At 40.2% G+C, this 19,659-nt stretch overlaps 1 pseudogene; it reads right to left on the bottom strand.

The window, feature by feature from the left end:
• Window positions 1-6,544: 6,544 nt before the first annotated feature.
• LOC127696813 (phosphoglucomutase-1-like) lies at window positions 6,545-9,116 on the bottom strand (annotated as a pseudogene).
• Between the last annotated feature and the right edge of the window lie 10,543 nt (window positions 9,117-19,659).

Here is a 19,659-nt window from a genome sequence, read left to right as displayed (position 1 = left end):
CTTCTTGAGCTTCATTTGGTCTGTAAATTGTATCTTGGGTATTCTGAGCTTTGGGGCTAATATCCACTTATAAGTGAGTGCATACCATGTGTGTTCTTTTATGATTGAGTTACCTCACTCAGGATAATATTTTCTAGTTCCATCCATTTGCCTAAGAATTTCTTGACTTCATTGTTTTTAATAGCTGATTGGTACTCTGATGTGCAAATGCACCACATTTTCTGTATCCATTCCTCTGTTGAGGTGCATCAAGGCTCTTTCCAGATTCAGGCTATTCTATAAAAAGTTGGTTCAAGGCTTTCCAGGATCAGGGCCCTCTTCTTCCTTCTTCATGGGAATCATTTGATATGCTAATATGTCTTCAGTATTTAGAGTTTCTGGGCTAATTAATATCCACTTATCAATGACTGCATTCCATGTGTATTCTTTTGTGATAGGGTTACCTTGCTTAGGATGATATTTTCCAGTTCCAACCATTTGCCTAAAAAAATCATGAATTCATTGTTTTTAATTGCTGAGTAGTATTCCATTGTGTAAATATACCACATTTTCTGTATCCATTCCTCCACTGAGGGACATCTGGGTTCTTTCCAGCTTCTGGCTATTATAAACAAGACTGCTATGAACATAGTGGAGCATGTGTCCTTATTGCATGCTGGAAAATCCTCTGGGTATATGTGCAGGAGAGGTATAGCAGGGTCCTCTGAAAGTGTCATGTCTAGTTTTCTGAGGATCTGCCAGACTGATTTCCATAGTGGTTGTACCATCTTGCAATCCCACCAGCAGTGGAGGAGTGTTCCTCTTTCTCCACATCCCCACCAACACCTGCTGTCTCCTGAGTTTTTAACCTTAGCCATTCTGACTGGTGTGAGGTGAAATCTCAGAGCTGTTTTGATTTGCATTTCCCTAATGACTAATGATGTCGAGCATTTCTTAAGGTGCTTCTCGGCCATCTGAACTTCTTCAGGTTAGCATTCTTTGTTTAGATCTGTACCCCATTTTTTAATAGGGTTATTTGTTTCCCTGGGGTCTAACTTCTTGAGTTCTTTATATATATTGGCTATTAGCCCTCTATCACATGTAGGATTGGTGAAGATGTTTTCCCAATTTGTTGGTTTCCGTTTTGTCCTTTTGACAGTGTCCCTTGCCTTACAGAAACTTTGTAGAGTTTGTTTATATAGTGATTACTTTGGTGTATTTTTATATATTGAACTAACCCTGCATCCCTTGCATGAAGCCTACTTGATCATGGTGGATGATAGTTTCCATGTGTTCTTGGATTCAGTTTGCAAGTTTTCTATTGAATATTTTTGCACCAGTTTCCATGTGTTCTTGGATTCAGTTTGCAAGTTTTCTATTGAATATTTTCACACCAATATTCATAATGGCAATTGGTCTAAAGTTCTCTTTCTTGGTTGAGTCTTTGTGTGGTTTAGATATCAGAGTAATTGTGGCTTCATAGAATGAATTGGGCAGTGTTCTTTCTGTTTCTATTTTGTGGAATAGTTTGACGAGTGTTAGTATTAGGTCTTCTTTGAAGGTCTGCACTAAACCCATCAGGTCCTGGACCTTTTTGGTTGGGAGAATATTAATGACTGCTTCTATTTCTTTAGGGGTTATGGGACTCTTGAGATTATTTATCTGATCCCGATTTAACTTTGGTATTTGACATCTGTCTAGAAAATTGTCCATTTCATGCAGAATTTGTAGTTTTGTTTAGTATAGGCTTTTGTAGTAGGATTTGCTGATATTTTGGATGTCCTCAATTTCTATTGTTATGTCACCCTGTTCATTTCTGATTGTGTTAATTTGCACACTGCCTCTGTGTCATCTGGTTCATCTGGCTAAGGGTTTATCTATCTTCTTGATTTTCTCAAAGAACCAGTTCCTGGTTTGGTTGATTCTTTGTGTAGTTCTTTTTGTTTCTGCTTGGTTGATTTCAGCTCTGTGTTTGATTATTTCCTGCTGTCTACTCCCCTTGGGTGTATTTGCTGCTTTTTTTTTTTTTTTTTTTTTTTTTTTTTTTTTTTGTTCTAGAGCTTTCAGATGTGTTGTCAACTGGAGAGATGCTCTCTCCAGTTTCTTTTTGGAGGCACTCAGAGTTATGAGTTTTCCTCTTAGCACTGCTTTCATGGTGTCTCATAACTATGGGTATGTTGTGACTTCATTTTCGTTGATTTCTAAATAGTCTTTAATTTCTTTCTTTATTCTTCCTTGATCACGTTTATCATTGAGTAGAGTGTTGTTCAGCTTCTATGTGTATATGGAATTTCTTTTGTTTTGTTGTTATTGAAGACAAGCCTTAATCTGTAGTGATCTGATAGGATGCATGGGAATATTTCAGTCTTGTATCTTTTGAGGTCTGTTTTGTGACCGCTTCTATGGCCAATTTTGGAGAAGGTACCCTGAGGTGTTTAGAAGAAGGTATATTCCTTTGTTTTAGGATAAAATGTTATATCTGTTAAATCAATTGGTTCATTTTTTTTTTTTTTAGTTTCACTGTCTTTCTTTATTTTCTGTTTCTATGATATGTCCATTGATGGAATGGTGGGGTGTTGAATTCTCCCACTATTATTGTGTTAGGTGCAATGTGTACTTTGAGCTTTAATAAAGTTTCTTTTGTGAATGCGGGTGCCCTCGTATTTGGAGCATAGATGTTCATAATTTAGAGTTCTTCTTGGTAGATTTTTTTCTTTGATGAGTATAAAGTGTCCTTCCTTATCTTTTTTGATAACTTTAGGTTGAAAGTCAATTTTATTTGTTATTAGAATTGCTACTCAAGCTTGTTTCTTGGGACCATTTGCTTGGAAAATTGTTTTACAGCCTTTTACACTGAGGTAGTGTCTGTCTTTCTCTCTGAGGTGGGTTTCCTGTATGCAGCAAGATGTTGGGTCCTATTTATGTATACAGTCTGTTAGTCTATGTTATTTTTAATTTGGGAATTGAGTCTATTGATATTAAGGGATATTAAGGAGAAGTGATGGATATTAAGGAGAAGGGATGGATGCTATTAGAGGTGGAATTATGTTTATGTGGCTATCTGCTTTTTGGTTTGTTAAAAAAGATAATTTTCTTATGTTTTATAGGGTGTAGTTTCCCTCTTTGTGTTGGAGTTTTACATTTATTATCTTTTGAAGGGCTGGGTTTGTGGAAAGATATTGTATAAATTTGGTTTTATCATGGAATCTCTTGGTTTCTTTATCTATGGTGATTGAGAGTTTTGCTGGGTGTAGTAGCCTGGGCTGGCATTTATTATCGCTTATGTATGATGTCGGCCCTGTATCTTCTGACTTTTATAGTCTCTGTTGAGAAGTCTGGTGTAATCCTGATAGGTCTCCCTTCATATGTTACTTGACCTTTTTCCCTTACTGCTTTTAATATTCCTTCTTTGTTTTGTTCATTTGGTGTTTTGATTATTATGTGACAGGAGGAATTTCTGTTCTGTTCTATTTGACTTCTGTTCTGTTGACTGAGTTCTGTTGACTTCTTGTATGTTCATGGACATCTCCATCTTTAGGTTAGGGAAGCTTTCTTCTATAATTTTGTTGAAAATATTTACTGACCCTTTACATTGGGAATCTTCACTCTCTTCTCTACCTATTATCCTTATGTTTTGTCTTTTCATTGTGTCCTGGATTTCCTGGATGTTTTAGGATAAGAGCTTTTTACATTTTAAATTTTCTTTGATTGTTATATCAATGTTTTCTATGGAATCTTCTGTACTTGAGATTCTCTCTTCTATGTCTTGTATTCTGTTGGTGATACTTTCATCTATGATTCCTGATTTCTTTCCTAGGTTTTCTAATTCCAGAGTTGTCTCCCTTTGTGATTTCTTTATTGTTTCCAATTTTAGATCCTGTTTGGCTTTGTCCAATTCCTTCACCTGTTTTGTTGAGTTTTTCTGTAATTCTTTAAGGGATTTTTGTCTTTCCTTTCTTACGTGTTTCTACCTGTTTACCTGTGTTCTCCTGTATTCCTTTAAGGGAATTATTTATGTCCTTCTTAATGTCCTCTATCAGTATCATAAGATGTGATTTTAAATCCAAAGTTTGCTTTTCTGGTATGTAGTCGGAGAACTGGGCTCTGATGATGTCAGGTAGCCTTGGTTTCTATTGTTAGGGTTCTTGTGCTTTCTTTTTGCCATCTGGTTATTTCTGGTGTTAGTTGGTCTTGCTGTCTCTTGCTGGAGCTTTTCCCTCCTGTTGGTCTGTAAGCCTGAGTCAACACTCCTGGGAATCCAGATCTCTTTTGGCAGGACCTGTATACATAGGGCTGTAGAATAGCCTTAGTTCTGGGTGCACATGGTGACCAGCAGGATCCTGTGCCAGTTGGTCCACTATTCCTGTGCCCTGTGTGCTTCTGGCCAGTCCCACTTCAGAAAGTTTTTGGAGAGAAAGAAGTGAGCCCCATGGTGAGAGCACTCCTGAGAGAACAGCTCTATCCTGTCAGGACCTGTGTACAGAGGGTTGTGGAATAGCCTTAGCTCCCTGGTACAGATTGAGACTGGCGGCATTGGATATTTTATTTGTTCATCTCTGGCGTTTAGTACGGGAATTTTTGACCCATTATAGAGAAACTCAATTTTAACTTTCTCTTTCTGTATGTGTATGTGTCTGTGTGAAGCTTCTACAGTAGTAGATTTCTATAATCTTTTCCAAAAGGTCCCTTTTTACTCACTTCTCTGTATTATCTTGCCTCCTACCCATAACACCTCCAGTATGAACCTATTTTTTTTTTTCGAGACAGGGTTTCTCTATATAGCCCTGGCTGTCCTGGAACTCGCTCTGTAGACCAGGCTGGCCTCAAACTCAGAAATCCACCTGCCTCTGCCTCCTGAGCACTGGGATTAAAGGCTTGTGCCACCACAGCCTGGCTATCATTTTTTAAAAAACAAAACCTAATGAAGAATCAGAAGCCAGATGCAGAGGTGAAAGATTGCTAGCTTAGAGAAACACAGAAAGCACCCATCTGAACCAGATGTCCCAGAGGATAAGAGCTCCTTCTCTTTCTAAGAGCTCCACACTGTCTTAAATACAACACTTCAATTCACTATTCATACTTTCTCTTTCCTGGCTTATCTTGTGTTCACTACCTGTCAACTGGTTGCTTGCTATGCCCCTTTACCTCTCCTTGACTTTGTTTAGTTCTTGTTTACATAAAGCTCTTGGATTAAAGGGGTGTGCTAGGGCTGAGCCACCCTACAACAAGAAACAAGTTTTTCCAGTTCACAATCTCAGGGTTCACAATAGGATCAAATATTCTGTAACATAACTCTTCCTGTTCCACTATTTCATTTTAACCCTTTATATCAGTTCATTCTTTCACCCCCCTTTTTTTGAGCACTCCTCCTATGACCCATTAATAGTTTCCTTGTCCTACTGAATATTCCAAATGAAATACAGATATCTGAAAATTCAATAGTAATATCCAAAGGTTAGAGAAAACTTATGGCACATATCTTTTTGAGTCTAGGTTGCCTCACTCAGAATTACTGTTTCTAACACCTTCTATTTACCTGTAATTTTCATTTTTCCTAACATTTAAGTAATGTTCTATTGTGTAATTCCTCTCAATGTAGGAACCCATGTAAAAAAGCTGTGAACTTACTTTGAACTATGGATGGAGCAGACTGCAGAATGTTCTTATACAAAGTGGCCTTCTAGGAAGATTCTCATGAACTATGGTACATGAATGCACTTGAAAGCAAGGACATGAAGGGGATGCCCTGGCACATCAACGTTGTCTATATGGGAAAGACAAAAGTCTGGGAGGAATATTCTTGGCTCTTTTAACATGGCCAAAGATGATTAGACATAGCAACAGATTTTTCCCTCTCTGTATTTGTATTTGCTTAAGCTAATTGTAAATGTCACTTCATGTTTTGCTTGGTTTAATAATAAGAATTTCCTTTTTCTCCCATATCCACGCTAAGATTTGCCTTTTTAAAAAAGAAAATTCCTGAGAAAGGGAACAAAATACTCCCAGGAGCAATTATGGAGACAAAGTGTGGAGCAGAGACTGAAGGAAAGGCCTCCCAGAGACTGTCCTACCTGGGTATTGATCCTATAAAGTCACCAAACCCTGACACTATTATGGATGCCAAGAAGTGCATTTGGAAAGGAGCCTGTTATGGTTGTCTCTGGAGGGGACCTTCTTTACAGATACAGAGGCAGATGCCAGCAGCCAACCATTGGACTGAGCCAACCATTGGTCCCCAATGGAGGAGTTGGAGGGTGGACTGGAGTTGCTGAAGGGGTTTACAGTGTAGTGTACTGTACCTGATGCTGGGAGACAAGGGCCCACAGAGCAGCAATTCAATAGGGCAAGAAAAGGAACAGACATGGGTGCAGGCCCTCGGGTCTGCTCTCCCTCTCCCTGACACTGTGGCAGTGCCTCACAAATGGCTGTTTATAGAGTAGGAAGTAAAAAAAAATAAAGACCGAATCCTAAAAGGCCCAGGCGAATACACTGTTCTGTCCATGCTCTTCAATCAGGTGGTGTGGACAGGTCCTGGAGGAGGGACGTGTCACATCTGGCCATCTTTCTAGGTGATGATAGTGGGTACAGTGCGGCCTGTCCTCTCCTGGAGCTGAGACACTTTCAGAGCAATGGAGATCAGGGGCACCAGCGTGACCTGGGTGTCCTGGTTGATCTTGACAATGTCCTTCTTGTAGCGATCAATAAAGAGCCAGGTGGTAGTCCCTGCACTCCCGGTACCACTGAGTCTGAAGATGATACGAAAACCATCTGCAAAAATAAGGTCTAAGCCCTGATTTTTTGAAATGCTTCCTTCCACTGGGTCACTGTATTCAAAGTTATCAGCTTTCTCCACAGTGTAGACTTTATCATTTGCTGAGACTGCTTCCCCGGGAAGGATCGGTTCAGCATCAGGGCCTCCAGGTCCTTCCTCATTTCTCTTGCACCCTCGGCTTCCAACTCCTCATAGTCATACTTGGTAAAGAAGTTCTAACAAACTTCTGCCATTGGTCTTTGAGGATGTCCTCCACGCTCTGTTTGCCGGTAGCCAGAATGGAGAGACTGACCAGGCCATCCCACAGTCCATCTTTCGCTCAGATGTTGTCTAAACTAGTCCCAAAGCTCTCCACAGAGGGACAGCTCTGTGGCATCCATGAAATTCCCAAAAAACTTCCAGTCATTTGGGGTATCACACAAAGCAATCTTTGTGGCAGTTGCTACTCGGTCCAGAGCAGCACTTGTGGGCATGCTGCATGCACAGCCATGGACACCAGTCTGCTGGAGACATGGAATGCTGAAGATGTTGGCAACAATGACGGCTGCAGTCAGAGGGGTTCACAAAGAACCTGTGCTTGCCCAGAATCATGTCTGATGCCTATCACCATCAAAGGCGGCCCCGAAATCAATCATGCTCTCCTGACTTCATGGTCTCCCCATATCAGCAGCATAGGCGAGGTTGGGATCAGGATGGTGCCCTCCAAAGTGCTCCTGGGGAACACAGTTCACAGCTGAGTTTGCAGGGGCACCAAGTTCTTCACAGAGGACTTTCTTTACATATGGTCCCACAACTCCATGTGTGACGACTATGCGTATCTTCAGTCTGTTAAACTGGAGAGTAAGATGTTTCTTAGCATGGTGGCATAGGCCTCCACGGAGTCCCGCAATCTCCACTGTGAAGCACTTGAACTTGTTTTCCAAGTCAAACTGCTACTTTCTCAGAACACTGAGGTTTAACCTTCAAGTCAGGGCAAATGGCATATTCTTCGATTGTCTTGCTGATTTGGAAAATTTTATCAGTAATTGCTTCTGGAACAGGAATTAGAAATATTGAATTTAATTCCAAAATCTCCATTGGCCCTCCTGGATTGTGGATGGCTGTCAGAATGATCTCACCAATGGTTTTGATTTTTTGGATGATGTAGGATATGACAGGAGTGGAGAGGATTCCATTCTGTCCAATAACTAGGCGATCAATCCCATTGGTTGCGGTGATGCAGATGAAGAGCTAGATGGCCTTCCTCATGTAGAAGCGACTGTCCCCACCCACAACCAGCATGGTCTCCTGCCTCAGCGCCAGTTTCATGGTGGAGATGATGCTCTGGATAAAATTCTCTGCATAGGTGGCCTTGCTCTGGAAAACCTCCACTCTCTTCCTAACCTGCTGATGCTCAGCTTCTGATCCGGGCATGCCTTCATCTTCATTGTCACAATCTTCACCGTGGTGGCAGTTGGCTGCGAGGGGACAGTGGCTGCGGTTCTAGCTGCTGCAGAGGGATCAGGATCCGCCCCTCTCTCGTCCTGGAAACGACAGCCACTGTACACATTTTTAATGTCTTTGGTTAGATTTATTCCAAGGTTTTGTTTTGAGGAAATTATGAATCAAATTATTTCCTTGAGTTCTTTCTTGATGTGTTTGTCATTTGTATTTATGAACATCACCATTTTTATGCTTATTTTGTTATCTTGCTTATTTGTTGAATATCTTTTGCAGGGAAACCCTGCTAATTATAAGCAAAGTCTACCATCTGAGCTCATCTGAGTTCTGTGCAAAATGGGGAACTCTTTACCAGCGGAACTTTTCCTTCTCTGAGCTCATTGGGGAATCCAAACTTTCCACATCCTCTACCTGGGGAAGCGTTCTTGATAGATCTACAAACGTCCTCTATTCCTGATTAGAGGTCACCTAGCAAGTACCCGAGATTTCTGGAATGCCATTCCACACAAAGGAGGCTTTCACATAACTTTAAACACTAGCCAATGACTGTCATTTACACCGAAAACTCCTTCCTACTCCCCAAAGTCCATTTATAGCCCTGACTCATTCCAAGTCAAGTTTAGCATTTAAGCCCAACCTAAACAAAGGCATGTGCACAAGCTAAGATCATCTAAGAGAACTGTTTCATTGAAGACTGTTGGAGAAGGCCTTTGTCTAAAAGATCTTTGGAAAAGGCCTTCTCTCTTCTCTCTCCAGGCCTCCTGGTACTCACTCTTGTAGAGTTAAATAATTAAATAGATCGTGGGAGAAGGTAGTTTTGCTACCCACCCCAATGTTCAGGGTTTTCGAATGAGAGTCACACACAGCCTTTATATTTTGCTATGCCTTAAATTGCGCAATAGCTGGGCTACATCCTAACCTCCATGTGGTTAATCCACCTCCCACTAATAACACTGAATTATCACTTAATACATTTTACATTCTTCCTTGGTTGTCCTGGACCTAGAGGGCCGCCCACCTGGGCCGCACTCTCCCGGCTCCTTCACATGCGCTCTGGCCTCCTCTCTGCTCTTTGCTTGGATTCTCTCCTCTCCTCCTTCTCTTTCTCCTGGCATGCCAATAGTCTCCTTCCTCCTCTCACTTGCTCCCAAGCCCTGGAAATTTAAGTCCTGCCCCTGTCTGCCCTGCCCAGCCATTGGCTGATGGCATCAGTTTCTTTCTGCAGGCACTCTTACAAACAGTTTTTGGGGAATGTGATTAGCATTAGTAATACAAGCAGCTACAACACCCAGTTGGACCAGGATCCTGCCCGGCCCAGCCTGTCCAGACTCTGCTTCATCCTTTTAGCCTGGTCTAGGTGTGCTGCGGTGTCTGGACAGCTTGAGTAGGAGGAGACAGAGGACTCAGAACCACTGCTGGGCCATTAGCACACTTACCTCATGTGTTTCTCAGCTCGAGGAGTTTTCTCATGAAGTCATTTGCATACAACTACATAATCTGCCAAATAAGACGCTTAGACATCTTCCTTTTCAGTTGTATCTCCTTCGTGTACCATACTGTTCTAGCTAAGACTTTGAGTACTGTGTTGAATAGGAGTCAAAAGAGCAGACATCCTTGTCATGTTCCTGATTATATAGAAAGTGTGTGTGTGTGTGTGTGTGTGTGTGTGTGTGTGTGTGTGTGTGTATTTGAGACAGAGTTTCTCTACATATCCCTGGTTGTCCTGGAAATCTGACTGAAAACAGGCTGGCCTTGAATTTACAGATCTTCCTGTCTCTGCATCTGAGAGCTAGGACTAAAAGTGTAAGTCACTATGTCTGGCATTAGTTGGGATATTTTTAATTAATTATTGTTTTCATCTTACTGGGTGCCATGGGTCTGTTTAAATTACTTTGTCTTGCTTTAACTTAGGTATGTTGTATATATCTGACAAGAATTTATCCTTTTCTTTTAGATTTTCCAATTTTCCAGACTATAGGAATTTTGGATTTTGTTTGTTCTGAGACAGGTTCTCACTATGTAGCCTTGGGTGACCTGAAACTCACTATGTAAACTAGGCTGGCCCTCAGCTCATAGAAATCCACCTGCCTCCAAACTCTCAGAATTAAAAGTATATGCCACCGCATCCCACTTACTGTAGATTTTTGATTCTCTGAAATCTCCTCAGTGTCCACTGTGCTATCTATTCTTTCTTTTCTAACAGTATTAATTTAATTTAGATCATCTCTTTTTTTGGTTAGTTTAGTGAAAATTTTGCCAATCCTATTAATAATTTCAAAGCACCACCTCTTTGCTTCATTAACTTTTTTAATATTGTTTTTGTTGTGATTTAATGCATTTCAGTCTGATTTTGATTATAACTTTCTATTTGCTAGTTTAGGTTGGTGATTATACTTGTTTCTTTATGGCCATCAGGAGCGGAGCTGAACTATGAGTTTGAGATATCTCCAGTTTTTTTTTTTTTTTTTTTTTTTTTTTTTTTTTTTTTACGTAGGCTCACAGTGCTACAAACTCCCTCTTTATGTGTGTGAACACTGTGTACCATAGATTTTGGTATGTTATATTCTCATTTTCATCCAATCTAGGATTTTGAAATATTCCTTCTTAATTTCTTTCTTCATTCAGTCTAGGTCCAGTATTGTGTTATTTAATTAAAATGAATTTCTGTTTTGTCTGACTTTTCTTTTATTGCTGATATCCATCTTTAATCTGAAGTGGTTAGATAGACAACACTATGTTAATTCAATTATTTCTTTTTTTCTTTTCTATATTCTTTGTTTACATTCCAAATGATTTCCCCTTTCCCAGTTCCCCCCTCCTCATATGTCCCATAAGCCTTCTTCTCTCCACCCATTCTCCAATCACCTCCCTCCTTTTTATCTATCCTGGTATGCCCCTACAATTCTGGATCAAGCCTTTCCAGGATCAGGGCCCTCTCCTTATTTCTTCATGGGAGTCATTGTTATGCTAATTGTGACTTGGGTATTCAGAGCTTCTGGGCTAATTAATATCCACTTATAAGTGATTGCATTCCATGTGTACTCTTTTGTAATTGGGTTACCTGACTTAGGATGATATTTTCCAGTTCCAACCATTAGCCTAAAAATTTCATTAATTCATTGTTTTTAATTGCTGAGTGTTCCTCTTTCTCCACATCCTTGCCAACACCTGCTGTCTCCTGAGTTTTTGTTGTTGTTGTTGTTGTTTTTTTTTTTTTTTTTTGTGGTCAAACGGAATAGATTTTTATTTAAATGGGACATTACAATGACACCCATGCTGTCTTCAGGTGCTTTGTTTATACCACTTCATATCAACAGTGACAGCAGTCTCTGAAGTATTCTTATACATTTATTCCCAGCTACTAGTCCCTAACTTTAATCTACTCTTGGAAGAGTAGATCTTGGAAGAATCTCAGACTTCTTCCTAGATAGTGTCCTTACTGAACACTCTTGGAGATAGAATTCTTCTGACATTGAGAAAGAATGTACACATGCCAAAGCTCAGAGGGTATTTGTCACTTGTACAAAGTGACACTGCCCTGAGAGGTGTGCCTTCTTTTAAACTTGAAACATCTCTGCATTCCAAAAAGCCAGACAGTCATACTTTGTGATGCTACCAAGCATGGAATAATCTCTATGGATCATCCAATGGGTGAGTTTTTCTTTATTTTATTCGATATATTTTTTTATTTACATTTCAAATGATTTCCCCTTTTCTGGTTCCCCCACTCCCCGAAAGTCATTCCCCTTGTTCTCCCACCCACCCCTTCCGACTTCCCTGTCCTGGTTTTGCTTTATACTGGTACACTGAGTCTTTCCAGAACCAGGGGCCACTCCACCATTCTTCTTGTACCTCATTTGATGTGTGGATTATGTTTTGGGTATTCCAGTTTTCCAGGCTAATATCCACTTATTAGTGAGTGCATACCATGGTTGATCTTTTGAGACTGGGTTACCTCACTTAGTATGATGTTCTCCAGCTCCATCCATTTGCCTAAGAATTTCATGAATTCATTGTTTCTAATGGCTGAATAGTACTTCATTGTGTATATATACCACATATTTTGCATCCATTCTTCTGTTGAGGGATACCTGGGTTCTTTTCAGCGTCTGGCAATTATAAATAGGGCTTCTATGACCATAGTGGAGCATATATCCTTATTACATGCTGGGGAATCCTCTGGGTATATGCCCAGGAGTGGTATAGCAGGATGTTTTGGAAGTGATGTGCCCATTTTCTGAGGAACCGCCAGACTGATTTCCAGAGTGGTTGTACCAATTTGCAACCCCACCAGCAGTGGAGGAGTGTTCCTCTTTCTCCACATCCTAGCCAACACCTGCTGTTTCCTGAGTTTTAAATCTTAGCCATTCTGACAGGTTTAAGGCCAAATCTCAGGTTTGTTTTGATTTGCATTTCCCTGATGACTAATGAAGTTGAGCATTTTTTAAGATGTTACTCCACCATCCGAAGTGCTTCAGGTGAAAATTCTTTGTTTAACTCTATACCCCATTTTTTAAGTAGGCTTATTCGGTTTTCTGGGTTCTAACTTCTTGAGTTCTTTGTATATATTGGATATTAGCGCTCTATCTGATGTAGGGTTGGTGAAAATCTTTTCCCAATTTTTTGGATGCTGATTTGTCCTTTTGATGGTGTCCTTTGCCTTACAGAAACTTTGTAGTTTTATGAGGTCCCATTTGTCAATTCTTGATCTTAGAGCATATGCTATTGGTGTTCTGTTCAGGAACTTTCCCCCTGTACCGATGTCCTCAACGGTCTTCCCCAGTTTCTTTTCTATTAGCTTCAGAGTGTCTGGCTTTATGTGGAGGTCCTTGATCCATTTGGATTTGAGCTTAGTACAAGGACACAAGGATGGATCAATTCGCATTTTTCTGCATGCTGACCTCAAGTTGAACCAGCACCATTTGTTGAAAAGGCTATCTTTTTTTCATTGGATGTTTTCAGCCCCTTTGTCGAGAATCAAGTGGCCACAGGTGTGTGGGTTCATTTCTGGATCTTCAATCCTGTTCCATTGATCTGCCTGCCTGTCACTGTACCATCCAGTTTTTAACACTATTGCTTGGTAGTATTGCTTGAGGTCAGGGATACTGATTCCCCCAGAATTTCTTTTGTTGTTGAGAATAGTTTTAACTATCCTGAGTTTTTTGTTATTCCAGATGAATTTGACAGTTGCTTTTTCTAGCTCTGTGAAGAACTGAGTTGGGATTTTGATGGGGATTGCATTGAATCTGTAGATTGATTTTGGCAAGATGGCCATTTTAATTATATTAATCCTGCCAGTCCACAAGTATGGAAGATTTTTCCATTTTCTGAGATCTTCTTCCATTTCCTTCTTCAGAGATCTGAAGTTCTTGTCATATAGGTCTTTCACATATTTGGTTAGAGTCACCCCAAGATACTTCATGCTGTTTGTGGCTAATGTGAAGGGTGTCATTTCCCTAATTTCTTTCTCAGTCTGCTTATCCTTTGAGTATAGAAAGGATACTGATTTGCTTGAGTTGATTTTGTAACCAGCCACTTTGCTGAAGTTGTTTATCAGCTGTAGGAGTTCTCTGGTAGAGTTTTTTTGGGTCACTTAAATATACTATCATATCATCTGCAAATAGTGATAGTTTGACTTCTTTCTTTCCAATTTGTATCCCTTTGACCTCCTTATGTTGTCTAATTGCTCTAGCTAGGACTTCAAGAACTATATATGGAGAGAGGGGGCAGCCTTGTCTAGTCCCTGATTTTAGTGGGATTGCTTCAAGTTTCTCTCCATTTAGTTTGATGTTGGCTACTGGTTTGCTGTATATTGCTTTTACTATGTTTAGATATGGGCCTTGAATTCCTGTCCTTTCCAAAACTGAAGGATGCTGAATTTTGTCAAATGGTTTTTCAGGACCTAATGTAATGATCATGTGGGTTTTTTTTTTTTGAGTTTGTTTATATAGTGGATAGCATTGATCGATTTCCTTATATTGAACCATCCCTGAATCCCTGGGATGAAGCCTACTTGATCATGGTGGATTATTGTTTTTAATGTGTTCTTGGATTCAGTGGGCAAGAATTTTATTGAGTATTTTTGTATCAATATTCATAAGGGAAATTGTCCTGAAATTCTCTTTCTAAGTTGGATCTTTGTGTGGTTTTGGTATCAGTGTAATTGCGGCTTCTTAGAAGGAGTTGGGTAGTGTTCCTTCTATTTCTATTTGGTGGAATAGTTTGAAGAGTATTGGTGTTAAGTCTTCTTTGAAGGTCTGATAGAATTCTGCACTAAAACCATCTGGTCCTGAGCTTTTTTTGGTCGGAAGACTTTCTATGACCCCTTCCATTTCTTTAGGGTTATGGGTCTGCTGAGATGATCTATTTGATCCCGATTTAATTTTGATATTTGGTATCTGTCTAAGAAATTGTCCATTTCCTCCAGATTCTCCAGTTGTGTTGAGTATAGTCCTTTGTAGTAAGATCTGATGATTTTTTGAATTTCCTGTTTCTGTTGTTATATCTCCTTTTTCATTTCTAATTTTGTTAATTTGAATACTCTCTCTGTGCCCTTGGTTAGTCTGGCTACAAGCTTATCTATCTTGTTGATTTTTTCGAAGAACCAGCTCCTGGTTTTGTTGATTCTTTGTATAGTTCTCTTAGTTTCTACTTGATTGATTTCAGCCCTGAGTTTGATGATTTCCTGTCTTCTTCTCCTTCTGGGTGATTTAACTTCTTTTTGTTCCAGGGATTTCAGTTGTTCCATTAAGCTTCTCGTGTGTGCTGTCTCCAATTTCTTTTTGGAGGCACTAAAAGCTGAGTTTTCCTCTTAGCACTGCCTTCATTGTGTCCCATAGATTTGGGTATGATGTGCCTTCATTTTCATTAAATTCTAAAAAATCTTTGATTTCTTTCTTTATTTCTTCCTTGACCAAGGTATCATTGAGTGGAGTATTGTTCAGTTTCCCTGTGTATGTGGGCTTTCTGTTGTTTTTATTGTTATTAAAGACCACTTTTACTCCATAGTGATCTGATAGGAGGCATGGGATTATTTTAATCTTCTTATATTTGTTGAGGTCTGTCTTGTGACCAACTATATGATTGATTTTGGAGAAGGTACCATGAGGTGCTGAGAAAAAGGTATATTCTTTTGCTTGGGGATGAAAAGTTCTATATATATCTGTTCAATCCAATTGGTCCAAAGCTTCAATTAGTTTCACTGTCTCCCTGTTTAGTTTCTGTTTTCCTGATCGGTCCATTGAGGAGAGTGGAGTGTTGAAGTCACCACGATTATTGTGGTGCAATGTGTGCTTTGAGCTTTAGTAAAGTTTCTTTTATGAATGAGGGTGCCCTTGCATTTGGAGCATAGATGTCCAGGATTGAGAGTTCTTCTTGTTGGATTTTAACTTTGACCAGCAAGAAGTATCCTTCCATGTCTCTTTTGATGACATTCGGTTGGAAGTCAATTTTATCTGATATTAGAATGGCAAGTCTAGCTTGTTTCCTGAGACCATTTGCTTGTAGAATTGTCTTCCAGCCTTTTACTCTATGGTAGTTTTTGTCTTTGACACTGAGGTGTGTTTCCTGTATGCAGCAAATTGTAGGGTCCTGTTTAAGTATCCAGTCTGTTAGTCTATATCTTTTTATTGGGAAATTGAGTCCATTGATGTTAAGAGATATTAAGGAGTAGTGGTTATTGCTTCCTATCATTTCCGATGTTAATTTTATACTTGTGTGGTTATCTTCTTTTGGGTTTGATGAAAGAAGTTTAATATCCTGCTTTTTCCAGGGTATGGTTTCCCTTGTAATAGTGTTTTCCCTTGTTATCCTTTGTAGGGCTGGGTTTATAGAAAGATATTGTATAAATTTGTTTTTTTCATGGAATATCTTGGTTTCTCCATCTATAGTGATTGAGAGTTTCACTGGGTATAGTATTCTTGGCTGGCATTTGTGTTTTTTTAGAGTCTGCATGAGCTCTGCCAAGCATCTTCTAGCTTTCATGGTTTCTGGTGAGAAGTCTGGTGTGATTCTGATAGGTCTTCCTTTAAATGTTAGTTGCCCTTTTTCTCTTGCTGCCCTAACTGTTCTTTCTTTGTTTAGTACATTTGGGGTTTTGATTATTATGTGACTGGAAGTATTTCTGTTCTGGTCCAGTCTGTTTGGAGTTCTGAAGGCTTCTTGTATATTCATGGGCATCTCTCTCTTTAGGTTGGTGAAGTTTTATTCAATTATTTTGTTGAAGATATTTGCTGGCCCTTTAAGTTGTAAATCTTCACTCTCCTCAATGCCTATAATCCTTAGGTTTGGCTCTCTCATTGTGTTCTGGATTTCCTGGATATTTTGGGTTACAAACTTTTAGCATTTATCCTTTTCTTTGACTTTTGAGTCCAGGGTTTCTATGGTATCTTCGGCATTTGAGATTCTTTCTTCTATCTCTTGTATTCTGTTGTTGATATTTGAATCTATGGGCCCTGATTTCTTCCCAAGGCTTTCTATCTCCAAAGTTGTCTCCCTTTTGTGATTTCTTAGTTGTTTCTACTTCTGCTTTTAGATTCTGGATGTTTTTGCTCAGTTCCTTCACTTGCTTGTTTGTGTTTTCCTCTAATTCTTTGAGAGATTTTTGTGTTTTCTCTTTCATGACTTCTGCCTCTTGATCAAAGTTCTCCTGTACTTCTTTAAGTGATTTTTGCATTTCCTCCTTATTGGCTACTAACTTATGACCCATATTCTCCTGAATTTCTTTAAGTGATTTTTGTGTTTCCCTTGTAAGGGCTTCTAGCTTTTGGTCATTTTTCTCCTGAATTTCTTTAAGAGATTTATTTATGTCCTTCATGTGTTCCTCTAACAGTATCCTGACTAGTGATTTTAAATCCAACTCTTGGTTTTTCTGGTGTGTTGGGGTATCCAGGACTAGCTGTTGATGGAGAATTGGGTTCTGATGCTGCCATAATGCCTTGGTTTCTATTAGTAATGTTCCTACGTTTGCCTTTAGCCATCTGGTTCTCACTGGTGTTTGATGGTCTTATTGTCACTGGCTGGTGCTTCAACCTCCTGTGGACCTTTAAGGTTATTTCCACAACATTGGATGACCTAGTTTCCTCTGGCACAGATTGCTGATATGCTGTCTTCCTCTTTTGTGCCTTTAGATCCATGCTGAGTCTTGCCTCAAGCAATGTTATACTTGGGTTGCCTCAGTGAACCAGGTGCTCTCCGACTGCTCTGTCATGGAGCGAAGATGGAAGATGGCGGTGGAGAGTCACTCCCTCTGTTTATCCTCACATAGGACACAGTCCCCACAACAGACTGGCTAGCAAATGAACCACCTATATGCTCAGGTCCTAGGCACAGGCAGACCCCTGGCAGTTTGCACCCCCAGAGATCTTTTTTTTTTTTTTAAAGAAAACAGAATCATTTTATTGTGATACTTTTATTTCACACACACACCTAATGCATTATAAAATATATTTGTTTTCAATAAATCAGAAAAAAACTTTAGTTTTTTTCTTAACCAAAGTCTAGAATACTTACTACTATATGTAAGGATAAATGGAACTAATCCTAAGAATTTTACTTGGGCAGTCATAAATTTTCTAACAAGTCAAAGGTAGTGGTTAGGCTACAACTAAAGGCTCTCATCAATTTTTAGTCTAGGAGTTTGTTGTTCACAGTATCCCAAGTAAGATTATGATAAGACACAACTAAAGATATCTCACTGACAGTGATATTATGTGGCTAGCATCTAGTTAAAGGGAGAGTTTTCAGGACCCCCAGAGATCTTAAGCTCAGGATAATACAGTACCTAGTAATGCTTTTTGGCTTCTGCAGGTAGTGAAGATGGCTGCGGGGTTCTTCCTCTGCTGCTCTCTATGTAGGACACAGGCCCCACAACCGTCTGGCTGGCAGACGAACTGCTTATGTGCTCAGGTCCTGGGCACAGGCAGACCCCTGGCAGTTTGCACCCCCAGAGATCTTAAGCTCAGGATAATACAGTACCTAGTGATGCTTTTCTGCCCCTGCAGGTAGTGAAGATTGCCACAGGGGGTTACTCTGTCTGCTGCTCTCTACATAGGACACAGGCCTCATGATTGACTGGCTGGCAGACGAACTGCCTATGTGCTCAGGTCCTGGGTGCAGGCAGACCCCTGGCGGTTTGCACCCCCAGAATCTTAAGCTCAGGATAATACAGTACCTAGTGATGCTTTTTTGGCCTCTGCAGGTAGCGAAGATGGCATGGGGATTCACTCCTTCTGCTGCTCTTTACGTAGAATGTAGGACCCATGACCCTCAGCTCTATTTCTTTAATGGAGTTATTTATGTCCTTCTTGAAGCCCTCTATCAGCATCATGAGATATGATTTTTAATTCCAAATCTTTCTTTTCAGTTGTGTTGGGGTATCCAGACTTGCTGTTGTGGGAGAACTGGATTTGACTGTGCCATGTTGTCTTGATTTCTGTTGATAATATTCCTACATTTGCCTTTTGCCATCTGGTTATCTCTGGTGTTAGTTGGTCCTGCTGTCTCTCACTGGCACTTGTCCCTCCAGTGGGCCAGCAAGCCTGTCTCAGCACCCCTGGGTGACCAGCTCTCCTCTGGCACAGAATGCTGTTGTTCAGCCCAGCTCCTGGATGCAGATGGAGTCCAGAAGGACCCTGTCCCCGCTCCTCCACCACTTCTGTGTTCCCTGCGCTCCTGGCTGTACCAGCCTGCTCAGTTGCTGGAGATAAAATAGCAATCTCACCTCTAAACCAGGGAGTCAAATCACTCCCTGCAGACCATTTTCCCCTGCTAGGATTGTGCACAGATGCCTGTAGCACTGCCCAGCTCCTGGGTGCAGGTGTAGCCCTGATGGACCCTGTCCCAGCTGCTCTGCTGCTCTTGTCTTCCCTAGGCTCCTGGCTGTACCTACCTGCTCAGTGGCTGGAGACAAAATGGCTGTCATTTCAATTTCTATGTATTTTGGATCATGTTTATTACTATGATATTTATATGTCATCTAAGTTACCTTTTTCTTACAAGATGTTACTATGAAGTACTAAGTTTTGGTGGAGACTTCTTGCTTAGGTTCTTTGTGTTTGTATATTTGTGATGGGACCTACAGTTAGATCATTGGAAGTATTTCTTGCTATGTATATATTTTATTTCTTGTGTTGAATGGGTTTTTGAAGCTTTGTTTTTTGTTACCTCAACTTGTTGGTAGTTTGGGCTTATGGTTTTCTCTTTGGGAAATTTAATGTTGTCCATTTGGAGTGTCAGGCATAGTTCCAGTTCATCTTAGATTAAGTGAGGTTTTGCATCACAGGAACAGATCTTCTTTGGAGTTTTAGGTTTTCAGTGTTAATCTTCAGAAGTCTGGAGGTGTTCATGACTTTCCTCAGGCAATGGGTACTGACAGAATTGGTGACACAAATAGAGAATCCATACCAAGAAAGGACTAGGTAAGGGGTTGGTGGAAGGTAGGTGCAGGATTCGTGAGTTTCAGATGAGTC

Source organism: Apodemus sylvaticus, chromosome 11 (genome assembly GCF_947179515.1).
Source record: "Apodemus sylvaticus chromosome 11, mApoSyl1.1, whole genome shotgun sequence".
Lineage (NCBI taxonomy): Eukaryota > Metazoa > Chordata > Mammalia > Rodentia > Muridae > Apodemus > Apodemus sylvaticus.
This window is presented reverse-complemented; position numbering and strand designations above follow the sequence as displayed.